The 21,270-nt window shown below is 42.8% G+C and overlaps 10 non-coding genes across 10 annotated transcripts; 8 read left to right on the top strand and 2 right to left on the bottom strand.

The window, feature by feature from the left end:
* The first annotated feature begins 568 nt into the window (after nucleotides 1-568).
* Nucleotides 569-687, top strand: LOC148292119 (5S ribosomal RNA). The gene has a single exon (XR_015827681.1). It is a non-coding gene; the product is annotated as a 5S ribosomal RNA (ribosomal RNA).
* Nucleotides 688-2,033: 1,346 nt separating this feature from the next.
* On the top strand, nucleotides 2,034-2,152 carry LOC148292118 (5S ribosomal RNA). The gene has a single exon (XR_015826990.1). It is a non-coding gene; the product is annotated as a 5S ribosomal RNA (ribosomal RNA).
* A 752-nt stretch (nucleotides 2,153-2,904) lies between these two features.
* On the top strand, nucleotides 2,905-3,023 carry LOC148292117 (5S ribosomal RNA). The gene has a single exon (XR_015826900.1). It is a non-coding gene; the product is annotated as a 5S ribosomal RNA (ribosomal RNA).
* Nucleotides 3,024-6,309: 3,286 nt separating this feature from the next.
* LOC148292116 (small nucleolar RNA R71) lies at nucleotides 6,310-6,416 on the bottom strand. The gene has a single exon (XR_015827195.1). It is a non-coding gene; the product is annotated as a small nucleolar RNA R71 (small nucleolar RNA).
* Nucleotides 6,417-15,994: 9,578 nt separating this feature from the next.
* On the bottom strand, nucleotides 15,995-16,101 carry LOC148292115 (small nucleolar RNA R71). The gene has a single exon (XR_015827194.1). It is a non-coding gene; the product is annotated as a small nucleolar RNA R71 (small nucleolar RNA).
* A 1,337-nt stretch (nucleotides 16,102-17,438) lies between these two features.
* Nucleotides 17,439-17,557, top strand: LOC148292114 (5S ribosomal RNA). The gene has a single exon (XR_015826744.1). It is a non-coding gene; the product is annotated as a 5S ribosomal RNA (ribosomal RNA).
* A 753-nt stretch (nucleotides 17,558-18,310) lies between these two features.
* On the top strand, nucleotides 18,311-18,429 carry LOC148292113 (5S ribosomal RNA). Its single transcript, XR_015827529.1, has one exon. It is a non-coding gene; the product is annotated as a 5S ribosomal RNA (ribosomal RNA).
* A 753-nt stretch (nucleotides 18,430-19,182) lies between these two features.
* Nucleotides 19,183-19,301, top strand: LOC148292112 (5S ribosomal RNA). The gene has a single exon (XR_015826733.1). It is a non-coding gene; the product is annotated as a 5S ribosomal RNA (ribosomal RNA).
* A 753-nt stretch (nucleotides 19,302-20,054) lies between these two features.
* On the top strand, nucleotides 20,055-20,173 carry LOC148292111 (5S ribosomal RNA). Its single transcript, XR_015827075.1, has one exon. It is a non-coding gene; the product is annotated as a 5S ribosomal RNA (ribosomal RNA).
* Nucleotides 20,174-20,926: 753 nt separating this feature from the next.
* On the top strand, nucleotides 20,927-21,045 carry LOC148292110 (5S ribosomal RNA). Its single transcript, XR_015827528.1, has one exon. It is a non-coding gene; the product is annotated as a 5S ribosomal RNA (ribosomal RNA).
* Nucleotides 21,046-21,270: the final 225 nt, after the last annotated feature.

The raw sequence follows: 21,270 nt of genomic DNA, 5'->3' as shown, positions 1-21,270 counted from the left end.
TACCAAAAACTTCAAAAACTGGATTTCGGGCTAGTAAACGACGTCGGATGCCCGAAAAAGCCCACGACTCATGGCAACGCAACGAGTTTTACTCGCGACGCCGTTGCCTTCGAATCGACGGTTCGTGGGCCCAATTCTGAGGTCGGAGCCCAGATCAGCGGTTTGCCCGATTTGCCGTTGCACGCGCGTCGGTCCAGCTCCTCTCCAATAACTTACGCCATCTGTCCTACATCACCCCGTGGAGCTCGTCTCCAATTAACCGGGCACCGCAAACGAACGAAAGCGAAAAAACAGCAGGACTCGACGCCCACTGCCGAAATTATTAGGGTTGTTCTTAACGTTGTCAGTTTTTTTGTTTTTTTTGTTTTGGTTCAATTATCGTAAGGTAGGCCCCACAGCCGATCGGAACCGGCAGTTCGGCAGGCCTGCGCGCGACACGTGGTAGGGGTGGCGACGACAAGGCTTGACAGGCCATGCCATTTCATGCGGGGGGCGTTGGATAGCCAACCCATGGTCATATGGCATGGCTCAAACGTGGCTTATATACTTTTAGGCGTTATAAGCTAATGGATGCGATCATACCAACTCACATGCACCGGATCCCATCAGAACTCCGAAGTTAAGCGAGTTTGGGCGAGAGTAGTACTCGGATGGGTGACCTCCTGGGAAGTCCTCGTGTTGCATCCCTTCTTTTTTTGCCTTGTTGACGTTTCAATTGTCGTGGGCGTTTGCTTTCCGTCATCTTATTCATCTGGATGTCTTTGTTTTATCACGACCCCTTGGCGCAGCGTGACAATCGAGGCACACTATGATTAAATACTCCTTGAAAGCCTAGGATTAACGAAGGAATTAAAATAGGAAAATAACACAGTTACCAAAAACTTCAAAAACTGGATTTCGGGCTAGTAAACGACGTCGGATGCCCGAAAAAGCCCACGACTCATGGCAACACAATGAGTTTTACTCGCGACGCCGTTGCCTTCGAATCGACGGTTCGTGGGCCCAATTCTGAGGTCGGAGCCCAGATCAGCGGTTTGCCCGATTTGCCGTTGCACGCGCGTCGGTCCAGCTCCTCTCCAATAACTTACGCCATCTGTCCTACATCACCCCGTGGAGCTCGTCTCCAATTAACCGGGCACCACAAACGAACGAAAGCGAAAAAACAGCAGGACTTGACGCCCACTGCCGAAATTATTGGGGTTGTTCTTAACGTTGTCAGTTTTGGCGAGAGTAGTACTAGGATGGGTGACCTCCTGGGAAGTCCTCGTGTTGCATCCCTTCTTTTTTTGCCTTGTTGACGTTTCAATTGTCGTGGGCGTTTGCTTTCCGTCATCTTATTCATCTGGATGTCTTTGTTTTATCACGACCCCGTGGCGCAGCGTGACAATCGGGGCACACTATGATTAAATACTCCTAGAAAGCCTAGGATTAACGAAGGAATTAAAATAGGAAAATAACACAGTTACCAAAAACTTCAAAAACTGGATTTCGGGCTAGTAAACGACGTCAGATGCCCGAAAAAGCCCACGACTCATGGCATCGCAATGAGTTTTACTCGCGACGCCGTTGCCTTCGAATCGACGGTTCGTGGGCCCAATTCTGAGGTCGGAGCCCAGATCAACGGTTTGCCCGATTTGCCGTTGCACGCGCGTCGGTCCAGCTCCTCTCCAATAACTTACGCCATCTGTCCTACATCACCCCGTGGAGCTCGTCTCCAATTAACCGGGCACTGCAAACGAACGAAAGCGAAAAAACAACAGGACTCGACGCCCACTGCCAAAATTATTGGGGTTGTTCTTAACGTTGTCAGTTTTTTTGTTTTTTTTTTGTTTTGGTTCAATTATCGTAAGGTAGGCCCCACACCCGATCGGAACCGGCAGTTCGGCAGGCCTGCGCGCGACACATGGTAGGGGTGGCGACGACAAGGCCTGACAGGCCATGCCATTTCATGCGGGGGGCGTTGGATAGCCAACCCATGGTCATATGGCATGGTTCAAACGTGGCTTATATACTTTTAGGCGTTATAAGCTAATGGATGCGATCATACAAACTCACATGCACCGGATCCCATCAGAACTCCGAAGTTAAGCGAGTTTGGGCGAGAGTAGTACTAGGATGGGTGACCTCCTGGGAAGTCCTCGTGTTGCATCCCTTCTTTTTTTGCCTTGTTGACGTTTCAATTGTCGTGGGCGTTTGCTTTCCGTCATCTTATTCATCTGGATGTCTTTGTTTTATCACGACCCCGTGGCGCAGCGTGACAATCGGGGCACACTATGATTAAATACTCCTAGAAAGCCTAGGATTAACGAAGGAATTAAAATAGGAAAATAACACAGTTACCAAAAACTTCAAAAACTTGATTTCGGGCTAGTAAACGACGTCGGATGCCCGAAAAAGCCCACGACTCATGGCATCGCAATGAGTTTTACTCGCGACGCCGTTGCCTTCGAATCGACGGTTCGTGGGCCCAATTCTGAGGTCGGAGCCCAGATCAGCGGTTTGCCCGATTTGCCGTTGCACGCGCGTCGGTCCAGCTCCTCTCCAATAACTTACGCCATCTGTCCTACATCACCCCGTGGAGCTCTTCTCCAATTAACCGGGCACCGTAAACGAACGAAAGCGAAAAAACAACAGGACTCGACGCCCACTGCCGAAATTATTGGGGTTGTTCTTAACGTTGTCAGTTTTTTTTTTTTTTTTTTTTGGTTCAATTATCGTAAGGTAGGCCCCACAGCCGATCGGAACCGACAGTTCGGCAGGCCTGCGCGCGACACATGGTAGGGGTGGCGACGACAAGGCCTGACAGGCCATGCCATTTCATGCGGGGGGCGTTGGATAGCCAACCCATGGTCATTTGGCATGGCTCAAACGTGGCTTATATACTTTTAGGCGTTATAAGCTAACGGATGCGATCATACCAACTCACATGCACCGGATCCCATCAGAACTCCGAAGTTAAGCGATTTTGGGCGAGAGTAGTACTAGGATGGGTGACCTCCTGGGAAGTCCTCGTGTTGCATCCCTTCTTTTTTTGCCTTGTTGACGTTTCAATTGTCGTGGGCGTTTGCTTTCCGTCATCTTATTCATCTGGATGTCTTTGTTTTATCACGACCCCGTGGCGCAGCGTGACAATCGGGGCACACTATGATTAAATACTCCTAGAAAGCCTAGGATTAACGAAGGAATTAAAATAGGAAAATAACACAGTTACCAAAAACTTCAAAAACTGGATTTCGGGCTAGTAAACGACGTCGGATGCCCGAAAAAGCCCACGACTCATGGCAACGCAATGAGTTTTACTCGCGACGCCGTTGCCTTCGAATCGACGGTTCGTGGGCCCAATTCTGAGGTCGGAGCCCAGATCAGCGGTTTGCCCGATTTGCCGTTGCACGCGCGTCGGTCCAGCTCCTCTCCAATAACTTACGCCATCTGTCCTACATCACCCCGTGGAGCTCGTCTCCAATTAACCGGGCACAGCAAACGAACGAAAGCGAAAAAACAACAGGACTCGACGCCCATTGCCGAAATTATTGGGGTTGTTCTTAACGTTGTCAGTTTTTTTGTTTTGGTTCAATTATCGTAAGGTAGGCTGTTAAGCTCATAATTTCATACATATACATGCCCAATTTACTTACTTCTTTTGCTTAGTTCCTATAATTCTAAGTTATTTCCCTCCCTTTGTGTGTTTTGTAGGCCAATAGAGCAAGAGAGCATAATTCATGCAATTCAAGCATGTTAAGGCCTAATTTGGATGAATGGAAGAAGAGCTTAAAAGACAAACTCATTTTGGCTACAGCCCCCTGCCAGTCCAGTTCCGTAGGTCATATTGCAAGCTTTGTTTCAGCAACCTACACAGCTCGGATGAGGCAGCATTCTTCATGAAAGTTGTTCCAATGGGTATGTACTATAACATATCCAAAATTCAGCCCCATTGGATAAATATGGAGTCTGTTACCTAGCAAACACAGAGCCATGCTCAGGATGGATTTTATCAGCGCGCAAAATGAGTTAGAAATTTGTTTTGGCCTTAACTTCCTCCTCCGACCTTGGATTGGCCCAAATGAAATATGGCTGGAAAGAAGACATTCTGAACTTCAATTTCGAGTGCTTAAAGTCCTAATTTGATTAAGAGAAGCCCAAGTTGTAAGCCCTTGAAGTTGCTGGTTATGCTGACCTCAGCATGTGCTGGTTGGATGCTTGGTCATGGTGAGCTAGGTATGAGCTATCATTTCTGGTTGGAAGCTTGGTCATGGTGACATGAAGATGAGCTAGGGCTGCTGGTGGGATCTATTAGTGAAGTGCATCAACCAATTCAGATTTTATAATGCAAGTGTTGTATGCATTAGTGAAGTGCATCAACCAATTCATCTTTTATAATGCAAGTGTTGTATGCATTAGCCATATTGAATTCAGATTTGTCACTCCCCTCTCCCTATAAATACCACATCCATTCCACATTCAAGACACAACAAATCCTGAGATTCACAACCCCCACAATTCACTCCAACCATCCTCAAACACTCTCAAAATCCCAAACACTCCAACAATCACCAAAACAACTCCAGCAAACCTCTCTTCCATTTCCCTACGAATTTCATCTTCCTTAGCCATCACCACTCACTCAAACTCATCCCAAATCACCTCCATATCCTTCATACATCTTTCTAGAAGTGGGGAAGCTCTTGGAGAAGCATTAGAAGTGGAGAAGCACTTGGAGAAGCCTTGGACACCACAAGAACTTCAGAAAAAGGGTTTTTCTACTCTTATTGTATTCATTATGTTTTCTCATTTCTGTTCAAGTCTCTTTTCCATTATGAGTAGCTAAATCCATAACTAGGGCTTCGATGTAACCTAACATGAATATTCTGGGTTTATAAGTTTGGAGTTTCAAGTTTGATTCATGATTCATGTTCTTATTCATTATGCTTATAAGTTAACATGCTTGTTTGAATGATTGATCACCATTAGAACTTGTTTGTTAACTATCTTGGTTTGAATTAAGAGTATACACCATGCTTTAATTCGAATTGAACTATGAATAGGAAGAGTATGTATGGACATTCGACAACAGGGATTAGATACATACTTGGTTGTTTAAAATGTTCTTCTATGCTTAATGGGTTCCTAATGCTTAATTTTAGGTTAGACAACAAATGATCAAATTAGGGAATTAGGAACACAAGGTTAGGACCAAACACCATGGCCTAATCATACTTTAGCTAGAATCAATCTTTGAATCTGAATTAGACTTGTTACTTGAATCTTTATAACCCAGAATTGAATTGTTATGGTGATTCGAATGCCCTAGTCTCAAAATCTGTTTTCCAACTCTTAAAACCACTCTTTGTTACATTTGTTTACTTGTTTTTGTTTGCAATTTCATTTTGCTTCTTTTGTTCAACAATCACAACCACTCTTGTTTTAAATTCTGTTTTAGACATAACCTCCTACTTTCTTGAATTTGGTAATCTAAGTACATAACTAGTTTTAACTTCTCAGTCTTCGTGGGTACGACCTCGTACTTGTCTTGCTATACTACTAATTGCCCCGTACAATTGCGAGTTAACATAATATTAACAACAAATTTTGGCGCCGTTGCCGGGGACTGAACGAAAGTTCTTCCCTGGTTATGTGCCCAAGGTTACCCTATTCTTTTTAGTGTTTCTAATTAATCTAATTTTCTGTTTCAGGTAGTTTATGTCTAAAAATCCATTACTTGAACAAGTGAGGTCTTCGTTCCAACGTTCTAGATCTTTGAACGCAGGACCATCATTGCAACCCAGACGAGTGACCTCTGAAATTCAGAATCGTCTAGAAAGGGAGTTGTCAACTGCAAAAGAGCAAGCTCTTGCTACATTTACAAGTCTTGCTCTCCACACTGAACTTCCCGGTTCTTCACTTTCAAATTCGGAAGCAAGTTCAGACCAAGAAGAAGAAGAAATGATGGCTGCCATTGAGTTCATGGGAGAACTTGATATCCCAACAATTCCAGCATCTCCTTCAAGCATTTTGCTGCCCACTGTAGCTCGAAATTATGAGCTTAAATCTTCTCATCTTAATATGCTGCCTTCCTTTTATGGTTTACCTAATGAAGATCCATTGACTCATATAAAGGATATTTTTAATGTTGTGAGTTCTTTTCCCTTGACAGGTGTGACAGAAGATCAACTTCGAATGAGAGTGTTTCCATACACTTTAAAGGATAAGGCGAAGTATTGGTTGAATTCTTTGAAGCCTGGTTCACTCACTACATGGTCTGCCATTCAAAAGAAGTTCCTAGAAAAATACTTCTCCACGCAAAAGACCGACATGCTTAGGGACAAGATCTTGTTATTTGCACAGCAAGATGATGAATCGTTTTGTGAAGCATGGGAGAAATTCAATGGGTTGCTCAACCAATGTCCTCATCATGGGATTCCATTGAAGCTTCAAATGCGTATGTTTTATAAAGGACTAACCCCTTCTAGTCATAATATAGTCACCAATTTTGCAGGTGGTTCTTTTAAAACCAAAACTCCAGAAGAAACGTACGAACTCTTTGAGGAGATAGCAATGGAGACCCAACATACGGATACAAGAGGTAAACGTGTTATTAGTGGTTCTAATGATGCTTCTAGTGTGCAGATTTCAAAACTGGAACAAAAGCTAGATGCTCTTCTTGCATTAAACTCAAGAAGCCCTCCGAAGGAAGTGTGTAGCATTTGTGAATCTCATGACCATGCTACCACAGCTTGTCCACTTGGGGCTGGATATCCAGAATTTGTGCAAGAGCAAGCTAAGTTGGTAAATTCCTACAACCAAGGTCCAAGAAATGATCCATACTCTCAAAGTTATAATCCAGGTTGGAGGAATCATCCAAACTTTTCATGGAGAAATACCCAGAATCAAGCAAATCCCCCTTCATTCCAAAGGCCACAACAATCATCATCATCATTGGAAGATATAGTGAAGCAGATGGCAATCAACCAATCCAATTTTCAGCAAACTACACAAGCTGCCATCTCCAAATTGGAAGTCCAATTAGGCCAAATAGCTGCTGAAATAACTCAAAGAGTGCCTGGGAAATGGCCAAGCCAAACTGAGATCAATCCAAAGAACCCAGAAGCCAAGGCAATTCATGTGCTCAGATCAGGTAAGATCATTGATAATAAAGATGATTCTAATCTTTCAAATGATGTTGTGATTGTAGAAAATGAAGAGGAGGAGACCATGGCCACGGAAGGAGAACAACTCAAAACTTCTCAATCTGCTCCTAAGGCCAAATCAGATTCTCAGAAATCCGATCAATTCCAATTGCATAAAAGGGATGACAAATTTGTGCCACCACATCTTCAAGAAGATAGATACGTGCCACCCGCTCCATATGTTCCATAGATTCCATTTCCAGGCCGTCTTAAGAAAGCAAAGCAAGATAAGGCTTTTAAAGAGATTTATGATATTTTGAGTAAAGTTAATATCAATTTGCCTTTGCTTGATCTTATTGAACAGATTCCTGCATATGGAAAATTCATCAAGGACTTGAAAACTCACAAGCTCAATTTCGCTCCAAATGAAGGAGTAAAGCTCGACCAGAATGTAAGTGCTGTATTGCAAAGGAAGCTTCCACCAAAACTAGATGATCCTGGCAGCTTTGACATTCCCATTAACATTGGAGGCAAGAAGGTTGGAAGAGCCATGTTGGACTTGGGAGCAAGCATCAATGTTTTGCCATATTCAGTTTATCAAGAGCTTGGCTTAGAAGGGATGAAGAAGACTTCAATGCGACTTGAACTAGCTGATCATTCTATAAAATATCCAAAAGGTATTGTAGAAGATATTCTAGTTCAAGTTAATACACTAATTCTCCCTGCTGATTTTGTAGTGATGGACATGGAAGACAATCCAAATGGAGATCGTGTTGATCCCATTCTCCTAGGCAGGCCATTCATGGCCACTGCAGACACAATCATCAAAGTGAAAGATAGCACTCTCTCCATGACTGTTTTGGGTGAAACTGTTGAATTTAAAATGCTTAATGCTCTATCTCAACCTTCTATCTCTCTTGATTCTTGCTTTTCAATTGATGTTGTGGATCATGAGGTTTCTTCCAAAATTTTGCAGAGAAAGTCTAATGATGCTCTAGAAGCTGTCTTAACACAAGAAGAGGAAGATCTTTGTGAACCGGAGTTCCAAGAAGTGGTGGCTGCCTTAGAAGTGTTTCCGCCATACCCACCATCCTTTAGGCCACCAATCGAGCCTCTTGGACCATCATCCACGAAATTGGAGCCATCCATTGTCATCCCACCAAAGCTAGAACTTAAACCTCTTCCCAATAATCTTAAATATACATATTTGGGTGCTAACGAAACTCTCCCTGTTATAATTGCTGCAGGTCTCTCCTCACATGAAGAAGAGAGCTTAATTAAAGTTCTAAAAGAGCATAAAACAGCCATTGGGTGGACCATAGCAGACATCAAAGGAATTAGTCCAAGCATGTGCATGCACCGGATTTTAATGGAAGAAGACAGCAAACCATCTCGTGATGCCCAAAGGAGGCTAAATCCCAACATGAAAGAGGTGGTTAGAGCTGAAGTTTTAAAGCTACTCGATGTAGGAATCATCTACCCAATTTCAGATTCTAAGTGGGTGAGCCCTGTGCAAGTTGTTCCAAAGAAGTCCGGAATCACCGTTGTGAAGAATGAGAAGAATGAGCTAGTTCCTACACGAACTGTCACTGGTTGGAGAGTTTGCATTGATTACAGGAAGTTGAACACATCCACTAGAAAAGATCATTTCCCCTTACCTTTTATTGATCAAATGCTTGAACGTTTATCTGGCCATGCTTACTATTGTTTTCTTGATGGTTTTTCAGGTTATAATCAAATTCCCATTGCTCCGGAAGACCAAGAGAAAACCACATTCACATGCCCATTTGGTACGTTTGCTTATAGAAGGATGCCATTCGGTTTATGCAATGCCCCAGCAACTTTCCAAAGATGCATGATGTCAATCTTTTCAGATATGGTGGAACGATTCATTGAGGTATTTATGGATGATTTTTCAGTTTTTGGTTCCTCTTTTGATAATTGTCTTCACCACTTGTCTCTAGTGCTTAAAAGATGCCAGGAAACAAATCTGATTTTGAATTGGGAGAAGTGTCACTTCATGGTGAGACAAGGCATTGTACTAGGCCATGTGATTTCAAGCAAGGGAATCGAAGTGGATAAAGCCAAGATCGACCTCATCTCAAATCTTCCACCCCCTACCTCTGTTAAAGGAATTAGAAGCTTTCTAGGTCATGCTGGATTCTATAGAAGGTTCATCAAAAATTTCTCAAGCATTACAAGGCCATTGTGTAATCTCCTTGCTAAGGATGCTGTTTTTGAGTTTAATGAAGCTTGCATGGAAGCTTTTTCTACCTTGAAGAGGGAGCTAACTTCAGCCCCTATTATCATAGCTCCGGATTGGTCTTTACCATTTGAAATAATGTGTGATGCCTCTGACTTTGCTATTGGTGCAGTTTTAGGTCAAAAGAAGAACAAGCTGCCCCATGTGATTCATTATGCTAGCCGGACCTTGAATGATGCTCAAATCAACTACTCCACAACAGAGAAGGAGTTGCTTGCTGTGGTTTTTGCTTTAGAAAAATTTCGTTCTTACCTTGTTGGTTCTAAAGTAATTGTTTATTCTGACCATGCAGCCCTTAGATACTTGCTCACTAAGAAGGATGCCAAACCACGCTTGATTAGATGGATTCTCTTGCTGCAAGAATTCGATTTGGAGATTCGAGATAAGAAGGGATGTGAGAATGTGGTAGCTGATCATTTGAGCAGAATTGTGGTTGAAGAAAAAGGAGGAGCTGTGCTACCCTTGAATGAGACTTTCCCTGATGAACAACTATATGCTGCCCAAGTCAAAGAGCCATGGTATGCTGATTTTGTTAATTATCTTGCTTGTGGTGTTCTTAGAAATGATCTAACTTCTCAGGATAAGAAGAAGTTCTTTTCCATGGTGAAACATTATGTATGGGATGAACCTTTCTTATTCAAGCATTGCCCGGATCAACTCATCAGAAGATGTGTTCCAGAAGAAGAGCAAGAAAGCATACTTAGGCATAGCCACGAATTGGCCTGTGGAGGTCACTTTGGAGCTAAGAAAACAGCACTTAAAATTCTGCAATCTGGTTTCTTTTGGCCCACTCTATTTAAAGATGCATTTAATTTTTGTGTTAAGTGTGATAGGTGCCAAAGGATGGGGAACATAAGTCGCAGGAATGAAATGCCATTGAATAACATACTTGTTGTGGAGCTCTTCGATGTGTGGGGTATTGATTTCATGGGACCATTCCCATCTTCCTTTGGTTATACTTACATACTTGTTGCTGTTGATTATGTGTCTAAATGGGTGGAAGCCATAGCCACCAAAACCAATGATTATAAGGTGGTGCTGAAGTTCTTGAAGGATAATATTTTCACAAGGTTTGGTACTCCAAGGGCTGTCATTAGTGATGGAGGCAGCCACTTCTGTAACAAGCCATTCGAAGCACTCATGAAGAAGTACAACATCACCCATCGAGTCTCTACACCATATCATCCGCAAACTTCTGGTCAAGTGGAAATAAGCAATAGAGAAATTAAGCACATCCTGGAGAAGGTGGTGAACAATACAAGGAAAGATTGGGCAGCCAAGCTCAATGATGCATTATGGGCTTATAGGACAGCATATAAGACTCCCATTGGAATGAGCCCTTATCGTCTTGTGTTTGGGAAAGCTTGTCACCTGCCAATGGAGCTTGAACACAATGCTTTTTGGGCCATCAAGAAGTTAAATTTTGATCTAGACAAGGCAGGCCATGCAAGAAAGTTTCAGCTGAATGAATTGGAAGAAATTAGACATGAGTCTTATGAGAATGCAAAGCTTTACAAAGAACGAACCAAGAGTTACCATGACAGAAACATTCAACGGAAAGAGTTCTCCAAAGGTATGTCAGTTCTTTTGTTTAACTCATGTTTGCGTCTCTTTCCAGGAAAATTGAAGTCTAGATGGCAAGGCCCATTCACCGTGGTCAATGTTTCTCCCTATGGAGCTGTGGAGATTCAAAACCCTAAAGATGGCTCGACTTTCAAAGTAAATGGACAACGTTTAAAGCCATTCTATGAGGGAGTTTCAGCTGGCATCCAAACTGGCCATGTGGTAGATCAACTTCCCTTCGTACCATCAACTTAGCTGATTGCACAATGTCTTGCCAAGACAGTAACTAAGGCGCTTCTTGGGAGGCAACCCATGTGTTCAAGAAGAAGGTGCTTGGTAGCAATCGACCTAATCGCATCAAGGGGGAGCATTTCAATCCTTTCTCTTTACTTGTTATTATTTTAAATTTCTGTTTTTTTTTTTTTATAAAAATTTAAAAAGATTTTTCATATGAGCTAACTTATGGTAACTCCAGTGAGCACTTCCGTCAATACAGTGTCTAGGAGTTCTTTAGGCGACACCTTCGGTGTCTAAGAAGTTTGGGTTTTAAGCGGGACCATTGTGACCCCTCCAACCTTCCCGGATCCCCTGGCTGTGTTTTCTGAGGCCCTTAACTGGTCATCCATGAGTTGCTTATATATTCATTTTTTTTATTTTTTATTTTTCCTAAACCTTCTTCTAAACTTTTCCCTTTATCATTTGTTTGTTCTCAATCATCTTTTGTATGCTTTCACATTGAGGACAATGTTCAATTCAGGTCTGGGGGGAAGGTTTTCAATTTCAATTTTCTTATCCATTTGTGTTTTCAATTTTCGTTCTCTTGTCACAATTTTTTTTTTTTTTTTTTTAATTTTAATTTTAATTTTTATTTTTTATTTTTTTTAAAGAATGTCATACAATCAATGCTATGGAGCTGCTATTTGAGGTTTTCATATCAGAATTTTGCACTTCACAAAGCTTTTGCTCTTAGAATTCTGGTGGCTAAAGTACCACGCTCAAATTCTTGAAGGAAAATAGTGGAGACTACCCTAGTGAGCTATATCGAGCCTAATTGCTTTCTTGAGAGGGTTTAAAGTGTTCTATTTCTCATCCATACTTATTTTCTTCAATTCACTCTAATTGATCTCATTATTCCATTTTGATTGAATACTAAGGATGATTCTCTTTTGCAGATATCATGTGCTTGCTCTCATTCATGAATGAACTCATTGAAGTGATGCTAGGCTATGTGTGCATAACCATTCTATGTGCTTTCTTTTCACCCTACCTATATGTGTGTTCCATCAACCCTCTTGAAGCCAAACACTTAAAGCCTTTTCTTCTATCACCCTCATCATTTCCCTACCTTTGTATCTCAATCTGAGATACTTGACCTATTGTAGCCATACCCTATAGCTTAGAAATATACCAAGGTGTGCCAAGATAAAGTTTGAAGCAAGGAAGTTGCAGCCATGTACCTAAATAAAGATGATGTGAATCTGTGCAATGAAGTTAATGAAGATGCAGATCAAATCAACGAAGATGAAAGTGTTTCGATTTGATCTAAGTGTGAAAAATAAAGTCTATGCCAGGAGATACCATGAAGTTTGCTGCCATGCCAATCTAAATCAATGATGCCTTGCAGATTAATGAAGCATGCAACCTTGGTATGTTCTTAAGTTATTTGTTTTTCCTTCCAATTCTTCCATTTCCCCTAAACCTTAGCCTTTCATTACAACATTGTGAAAGACCTAGCTGATCTTTGAGGATGTATTCATGGGTGCTGGTAAGTATGTGTGTATCTCTATTCTTAGTATTTAATTCCTTTCATGAGATCTAACCAAATTTGTGCTTCTATTTCATACACTCACTTATGCTTTCTTGAGAGAATTAAAACATAGGTTCTGAGTGATTGAGTGTTATCTGTGAGAATTAGAGTCGAAGCATGTTCTCTATTCAAGGTTTGAGTGTGCTTGCTTTGAAACTGTGTGCCTTTGAGCTATAGCTTCCACTTGTACACACTGATTGATGACCTATCTTGGCAACTCTATGGTGTTGGAGGTATGACTAAAACTTTCTTTCATTTTCATTAGTTGATTTCAAAGTTGTTTTTCTAACCATTTTGTTTTGTAGAGTTAGAAAAACGTTTGTGGGTATCGTATCTGTTAAACCCTCAGGAGACACAACTCATCCTACTAGGGATGCCTAGAGGTTTAAAGGCTTGTTGCATACGCTCAATGCAATCGAGTTACCTACGAAAGTGGTCTAGTTAACTTCTTGTTTTGTTTTTATCTTTGTTTCTCTTTTGTTTTGCTCGAGGACTAGCAAAATCTAAGTTTGGGGGTGTGTTAAGCTCATAATTTCATACATATACATGCCCAATTTACTTACTTCTTTTGCTTAGTTCCTATAATTCTAAGTTATTTCCCTCCCTTTGTGTGTTTTGTAGGCCAATAGAGCAAGAGAGCATAATTCATGCAATTCAAGCATGTTAAGGCCTAATTTGGATGAATGGAAGAAGAGCTTAAAAGACAAACTCATTTTGGCTACAGCCCCCTGCCAGTCCAGTTCCGTAGGTCATATTGCAAGCTTTGTTTCAGCAACCTACACAGCTCGGATGAGGCAGCATGCTTCATGAACGTTGTTCCAATGGGTATGTACTATAACATATCCAAAATTCAGCCCCATTGGATAAATATGGAGTCTGTTACCTAGCAAACACAGAGCCATGCTCAGGATGGATTTTATCAGCGCGCAAAATGAGTTAGCAATTTGTTTTGGCCTTAACTTCCTCCTCCGACCTTGTATTGGCCCAAATGAAATATGGCTGGAAAGAAGACATTCTGAACTTCAATTTCGAGTGCTTAAAGTCCTAATTTGATTAAGAGAAGCCCAAGTTGTAAGCCCTTGAAGTTGCTGGTTATGCTGACCTCAGCATGTGCTGGTTGGATGCTTGGTCATGGTGAGCTAGGTATGAGCTATCATTTCTGGTTGGAAGCTTGGTCATGGTGACATGAAGATGAGCTAGGGCTGCTGGTGGGATCTATTAGTGAAGTGCATCAACCAATTCAGATTTTATAATGCAAGTGTTGTATGCATTAGTGAAGTGCATCAACCAATTCATCTTTTATAATGCAAGTGTTGTATGCATTAGCCATATTGAATTCAGATTTGTCACTCCCCTCTCCCTATAAATACCACATCCATTCCACATTCAAGACACAACAAATCCTGAGATTCACAACCCCCACAATTCACTCCAACCATCCTCAAACACTCTCAAAATCCCAAACACTCCAACAATCACCAAAACAACTCCAGCAAACCTCTCTTCCATTTCCCTACGAATTTCATCTTCCTTAGCCATCACCACTCACTCAAACTCATCCCAAATCACCTCCATATCCTTCATACATCTTTCTAGAAGTGGGGAAGCTCTTGGAGAAGCATTAGAAGTGGAGAAGCACTTGGAGAAGCCTTGGACACCACAAGAACTTCAGAAAAAGGGTTTTTCTACTCTTATTGTATTCATTATGTTTTCTCATTTCTGTTCAAGTCTCTTTTCCATTATGAGTAGCTAAATCCATAACTAGGGCTTCGATGTAACCTAACATGAATATTCTGGGTTTATAAGTTTGGAGTTTCAAGTTTGATTCATGATTCATGTTCTTATTCATTATGCTTATAAGTTAACATGCTTGTTTGAATGATTGATCACCATTAGAACTTGTTTGTTAACTATCTTGGTTTGAATTAAGAGTATACACCATGCTTTAATTCGAATTGAACTATGAATAGGAAGAGTATGTATGGACATTCGACAACAGGGATTAGATACATACTTGGTTGTTTAAAATGTTCTTCTATGCTTAATGGGTTCCTAATGCTTAATTTTAGGTTAGACAACAAATGATCAAATTAGGGAATTAGGAACACAAGGTTAGGACCAAACACCATGGCCTAATCATACTTTAGCTAGAATCAATCTTTGAATCTGAATTAGACTTGTTACTTGAATCTTTATAACCCAGAATTGAATTGTTATGGTGATTCGAATGCCCTAGTCTCAAAATCTGTTTTCCAACTCTTAAAACCACTCTTTGTTACATTTGTTTACTTGTTTTTGTTTGCAATTTCATTTTGCTTCTTTTGTTCAACAATCACAACCACTCTTGTTTTAAATTCTGTTTTAGACATAACCTCCTACTTTCTTGAATTTGGTAATCTAAGTACATAACTAGTTTTAACTTCTCAGTCTTCGTGGGTACGACCTCGTACTTGTCTTGCTATACTACTAATTGCCCCGTACAATTGCGAGTTAACATAATATTAACAACAAATTTTGGCGCCGTTGCCGGGGACTGAACGAAAGTTCTTCCCTGGTTATGTGCCCAAGGTTACCCTATTCTTTTTAGTGTTTCTAATTAATCTAATTTTCTGTTTCAGGTAGTTTATGTCTAAAAATCCATTACTTGAACAAGTGAGGTCTTCGTTCCAACGTTCTAGATCTTTGAACGCAGGACCATCATTGCAACCCAGACGAGTGACCTCTGAAATTCAGAATCGTCTAGAAAGGGAGTTGTCAACTGCAAAAGAGCAAGCTCTTGCTACATTTACAAGTCTTGCTCTCCACACTGAACTTCCCGGTTCTTCACTTTCAAATTCGGAAGCAAGTTCAGACCAAGAAGAAGAAGAAATGATGGCTGCCATTGAGTTCATGGGAGAACTTGATATCCCAACAATTCCAGCATCTCCTTCAAGCATTTTGCTGCCCACTGTAGCTCGAAATTATGAGCTTAAATCTTCTCATCTTAATATGCTGCCTTCCTTTTATGGTTTACCTAATGAAGATCCATTGACTCATATAAAGGATATTTTTAATGTTGTGAGTTCTTTTCCCTTGACAGGTGTGACAGAAGATCAACTTCGAATGAGAGTGTTTCCATACACTTTAAAGGATAAGGCGAAGTATTGGTTGAATTCTTTGAAGCCTGGTTCACTCACTACATGGTCTGCCATTCAAAAGAAGTTCCTGGAAAAATACTTCTCCACACAAAAGACCGACATGCTTAGGGACAAGATCTTGTTATTTGCACAGCAAGATGATGAATCGTTTTGTGAAGCATGGGAGAAATTCAATGGGTTGCTCAACCAATGTCCTCATCATGGGATTCCATTGAAGCTTCAAATGCGTATGTTTTATAAAGGACTAACCCCTTCTAGTCATAATATAGTCACCAATTTTGCAGGTGGTTCTTTTAAAACCAAAACTCCAGAAGAAACGTACGAACTCTTTGAGGAGATAGCAATTCTAGCTTTCTTTAATGTTTTCTTAGTTGTAATTTATTTTTCTTGTAATGTACATTCTTTCTTAAGTATTCAAGTTTAATTAGTTTCCAAGTTTCAATTATGGTTTTTGTTCTTATTCATTATGCTTATAAGTTAATATGCTAGTTTGAATGATTGATCACCATTTAGGCTTGCATGTTAGCTATCTTGGTTTGAATTAAGAGTATACACCATGCTTTAATTCGAATTGAACTATGAATAGGAAGAGTATGTATGGACATTCGACAACAGGGATTAGATACATACTTGGTTGTTTAAATTGTTCTTCTATGCTTAATGGGTTCCTAATGCTTAATTTTAGGTTAGACAACAAATGATCAAATTAGGGAATTAGGAACACAAGGTTATGACCACACACCATGGCTTAATCATACTTTAGCTAGAATCAATCCATTAATCTAATTGAACTTGGGAACTTATCTGCTTGAGTTAGTTATTTCTTCTTTCCTTGTTTTATTTATTTCCTTTATTTTTCATTTCTGTTTTGTGTAGGGAAAATGAATTGGATCATTCAATCACCAATCCTCGTGGGATCGACCTCGCACTTACATACGCTATACTACCGAACGGCTCGTGCACTTGCGAGTATCACAAGTTGAGGATGCAGCTTAATCCATTTTGGTGCAGCTGAAATCTACACAACAGCAACGCAATGAGTTTTACTCGCGACGCCGTTGCCTTCGAATCGTCGGTTCGTGGGGCCAATTTTGAGGTCGGAGCCCAGATCAGCGGTTTGCCCGATTTACCGTTGCACGCGCGTCGGTCCAGCTCCTCTCCAATAACTTACGCCATCTGTCCTACATCACCCCGTGGAGCTCGTCTCCAATTAACCGGGCACCGCAAACGAACGAAAGCGAAAAAACAACAGGACTCGACGCCCACTGCCAAAATTATTGGGGTTGTTCTTAACGTTGTCAGTTTTTTTATTTTTTTTTGTTTTGGTTCAATTATCGTAAGGTAGGCCCCACAGCCGATCGGAACCGGCAGTTCGGCAGGCCTGCGCGCGACACATGGTAGGGGTGGCGACGACAAGGCCTGACAGGCCATGCCATTTCATGCGACGGCATCCCATTTCATGCGGGGGGCGTTGGATAGCCAACCCATGGTCATATGGCATGGCTCAAACGTGGCTTATATACTTTTAGGCGTTATAAGCTAACGGATGCGATCATACCAACTCACATGCACCGGATCCCATCAGAACTCCGAAGATAAGCGAGTTTGGGCGAGAGTAGTACTAGGATGGGTGACCTCCTGGGAAGTCCTCGTGTTGCATCCCTTCTTTTTTTCCCTTGTTGACGTTTCAATTGTCGTGGGCGTTTGCTTTCCGTCATCTTATTCATCTGGATGTCTTTGTTTTATCACGACCCCTTGGCGCAGCGTGACAATCGGGGCACACTATGATTAAATACTCCTAGAAAGCCTAGGATTGACGAAGGAATTAAAATAGGAAAATAACACAGTTACCAAAAACTTCAAAAACTGTATTTCGGGCTAGTAAACGACGTCGGATGCCCGAAAAAGCCCACGACTCATGGCAACGCAATGAGTTTTACTCGCGACGCCGTTGCCTTCGAATCGACGGTTCGTGGGCCCAATTCAGAGGTCGGAGCCCAGATCAGCGGTTTGCCCGATTTGCCGTTGCACGCGCGTCGGTCCAGCTCCTCTCCAATAACTTACGCCATCTGTCCTACATCACCCCGTGGAGCTCCTCTCCAATTAACCGGGCACCGCAAACCAACGAAAGCGAAAAAACAACAGGACTCGACGCCCACTGCCGAAATTATTGGGGTTGTTCTTAACGTTGTCAGTTTTTTTGTTTTTTTTGTTTTGGTTCAATTATCGTAAGGTAGGCCCCACAGCCGAGCGGAACCGGCAGTTCGGCAGGCCTGCGCGCGACACATGGTAGGGGTGGCGACGACAAGGCTTGACAGGCCATGGCATTTCATGCGGGGGGCGTTGGATAGCCAACCCATGATCATATGGCATGGCTCAAACGTGGCTTATATACTTTTAGGCGTTATAAGCTAACGGATGCGATCATACCAACTCACATGCACCGGATCCCATCAGAACTCCGAAGTTAAGCGAGTTTGGGCGAGAGTAGTACTAGGATGGGTGACCTCCTGGGAAGTCCTCGTGTTGCATCCCTTCTTTTTTTGCCTTGTTGACGTTTCAATTGTCGTGGGCGTTTGCTTTCCGTCATCTTATTCATCTGGATGTCTTTGTTTTATCACGACCCCTTGGCGCAGCGTGACAATCGGGGCACACTATGATTAAATACTCCTAGAAAGCCTAGGATTAACGAAGGAATTAAAATAGGAAAATAACACAGTTACCAAAAACTTCAAAAACTGGATTTCGGGCTAGTAAACGACGTCGGATGCCCGAAAAAGCCCACGACTCATTGCACCGCAATGAGTTTTACTCGTGACGCCGTTGCCTTCGAATCGACGGTTCGTGGGCCCAATTCTGAGGTCGGAGCCCAAATCAGCGGTTTGCCCGATTTGCCGTTGCACGCGCGTCGGTCCAGCTCCTCTCCAATAACTTACGCCATCTGTCCTACATCACCCCGTGGAGCTCCTCTCCAATTAACCGGGCACCGCAAACGAACGAAAGCAAAAAAACAACAGGACTCGACCCCCACTGCCGAAATTATTGGGGTTGTTCTTAGCGTTGTCAGTTTTTTTGTTTTTTTTGTTTTGGTTCAATTATCGTAAGGTAGGCCCCACAGCCGATCGGAACCGGCAGTTCGGCAGGCCTGCGCGCGACACATGGTAGGGGTGGCGACGACAAGGCTTGACAGGCCATGCCATTTCATGCGGGGGGCGTTGGATAGCCAACCCATGGTCATATGGCATGGCTCAAACGTGGCTTATATACTTTTAGGCGTTATAAGCTAACGGATGCGATCATACCAACTCACATGCACCGGATCCCATCAGAACTCCGAAGTGAAGCGAGTTCGGGCGAGAGTAGTACTAGGATGGGTGACCTCCTGGGAAGTCCTCGTGTTGCATCCCTTCTTTTTTTGCCTTGTTGACGTTTCAATTGTCGTGGGCGTTTGCTTTCCGTCATCTTATTCATCTGGATGTCTTTGTTTTATCACGACCCCTTGGCGCAGCGTGAAAATCGGGGCACACTATGATTAAATACTCCTAGAAAGCCTAGGATTAACGAAGGAATTAAAATAGGAAAATAACACAGTTACCAAAAACTTCAAAAACTGGATTTCGGGCTAGTAAACGACGTCGGATGCCCGAAAAAGCCCACGACTCATGGCAACGCGATGAGTTTTACTCGCGACGCCGTTGCCTTCGAATCGACGGTTCGTGGGCCCAATTCTGAGGTCGGAGCCCAGATCAGCGGTTTGCCCGATTTGCCGTTGCACGCGCGTCGGTCCAGCTCCTCTCCAATAACTTACGCCATCTGTCCTACATCACCCCGTGGAGCTCCTCTCCAATTAACCGGGCACCGCAAACGAACGAAAGCGAAAAAACAGCAGGACTCGACGCCCACTGCCGAAATTATTGGGGTTGTTCTTAACGTTGTCAGTTTTTTTGTTTTTTTTGTTTTGGTTCAATTATCGTAAGGTAGGCCCCACAGCCGATCGGCACCGGCAGTTCGGCAGGGCTGCGCGCGACACATGGTAGGGGTGGCGACGACAAGGCTTGACAGGCCATGCCATTTCATGCGGGGGGCGTTAGATAGCCAACCCATGGTCATATGGCATGGCTCAAACGTGGCTTATATACTTTTAGGCGTTATAAGCTAACGGATGCGATCATACCAACTCACATGCACCGGATCCCATCAGAACTCCGAAGTTACCCGAGTTTGGGCGAGAGTAGTACTAGGATGGGTGACCTCCTGGGAAGTCCTCGTGTTGCATCCCTTCTTTTTTTGCCTTGTTGACGTTTCAATTGTCGTGGGCGTTTGCTTTCCGTCATCTTATTCATCTGGATGTCTTTGTTTTATCACGACCCCTTGGCGCAGCGTGACAATCGGGGCACACTATGATTAAATACTCCTAGAAAGCCTAGGATTAACGAAGGAATTAAAATAGGAAAATAACACAGTTACCAAAAACTTCAAAAACTGGATTTCGGGCTAGTAAACGACGTCGGATGCCCGAAAAAGCCCACGACTCATGGCAACGCAATGAGTTTTACTCGCGACGCCGTTGCCTTCGAATCGACGGTTCGTGGGGCCAATTCTGAGGTCGGAGCCCAGATCAGTGGTTTGCCCGATTTGCCGTTGCACGCGCGTCGGTCCAGCTCCTCTCCAATAACTTACGCCATCTGTCCTACATCACCCCGTGGAGCTCGTCTCCAATTAACCGGGCACCGCAAATGAACGAAAGCGAAAAAACAGCAGGACTCGACGCCCACTGCCGAAATTATTGGGGTTGTTCTTAACGTTGTCAGTTTTTTTGTTTTTTTTGTTTTGGTTCAATTATCGTAAGGTAGGCCCCACAGCCGATCGGAACCGGCAGTTCGGCAGGCCTGCGCGCGACACGTGGTAGGGGTGGCGACGACAAGGCTTGACAGGCCATGCCATTTCATGCGGGGGGCGTTGGATAGCCAACCCATGGTCATATGGCATGGCTCAAACGTGGCTTATATACTTTTAGGCGTTATAAGCTAACGGATGCGATCATACCAACTCACATGCACCGGATCCCATCAGAACTCCGAAGTTAAGCGAGTTTGGGCGAGAGTAGTACTAGGATGGGTGACCTCCTGGGAAGTCCTCGTGTTGCATCCCTTCTTTTTTTGCCTTGTTGACGTTTCAATTGTCGTGGGCGTTTGCTTTCCGTCATCTTATTCATCTGGATGTCTTTGTTTTATCACGACCCCTTGGCGCAGCGTGACAATCGGGGCACACTATGATTAAATACTCCTAGAAAGCCTAGGATTAACGAAGGAATTAAAATAGGAAAATAACACAGTTACCAAAAACTTCAAAAACTGGATCTCGGGCTAGTAAACG

This window comes from Prunus avium, chromosome 8 (genome assembly GCF_965620075.1).
Source record: "Prunus avium chromosome 8, drPruAviu1.hap1.1, whole genome shotgun sequence".
NCBI classification, from domain to species: domain Eukaryota; kingdom Viridiplantae; phylum Streptophyta; class Magnoliopsida; order Rosales; family Rosaceae; genus Prunus; species Prunus avium.
The sequence above is the reverse complement of the archived record's forward strand: the minus strand, read 5'-3'. Positions and strand labels throughout refer to the sequence as shown.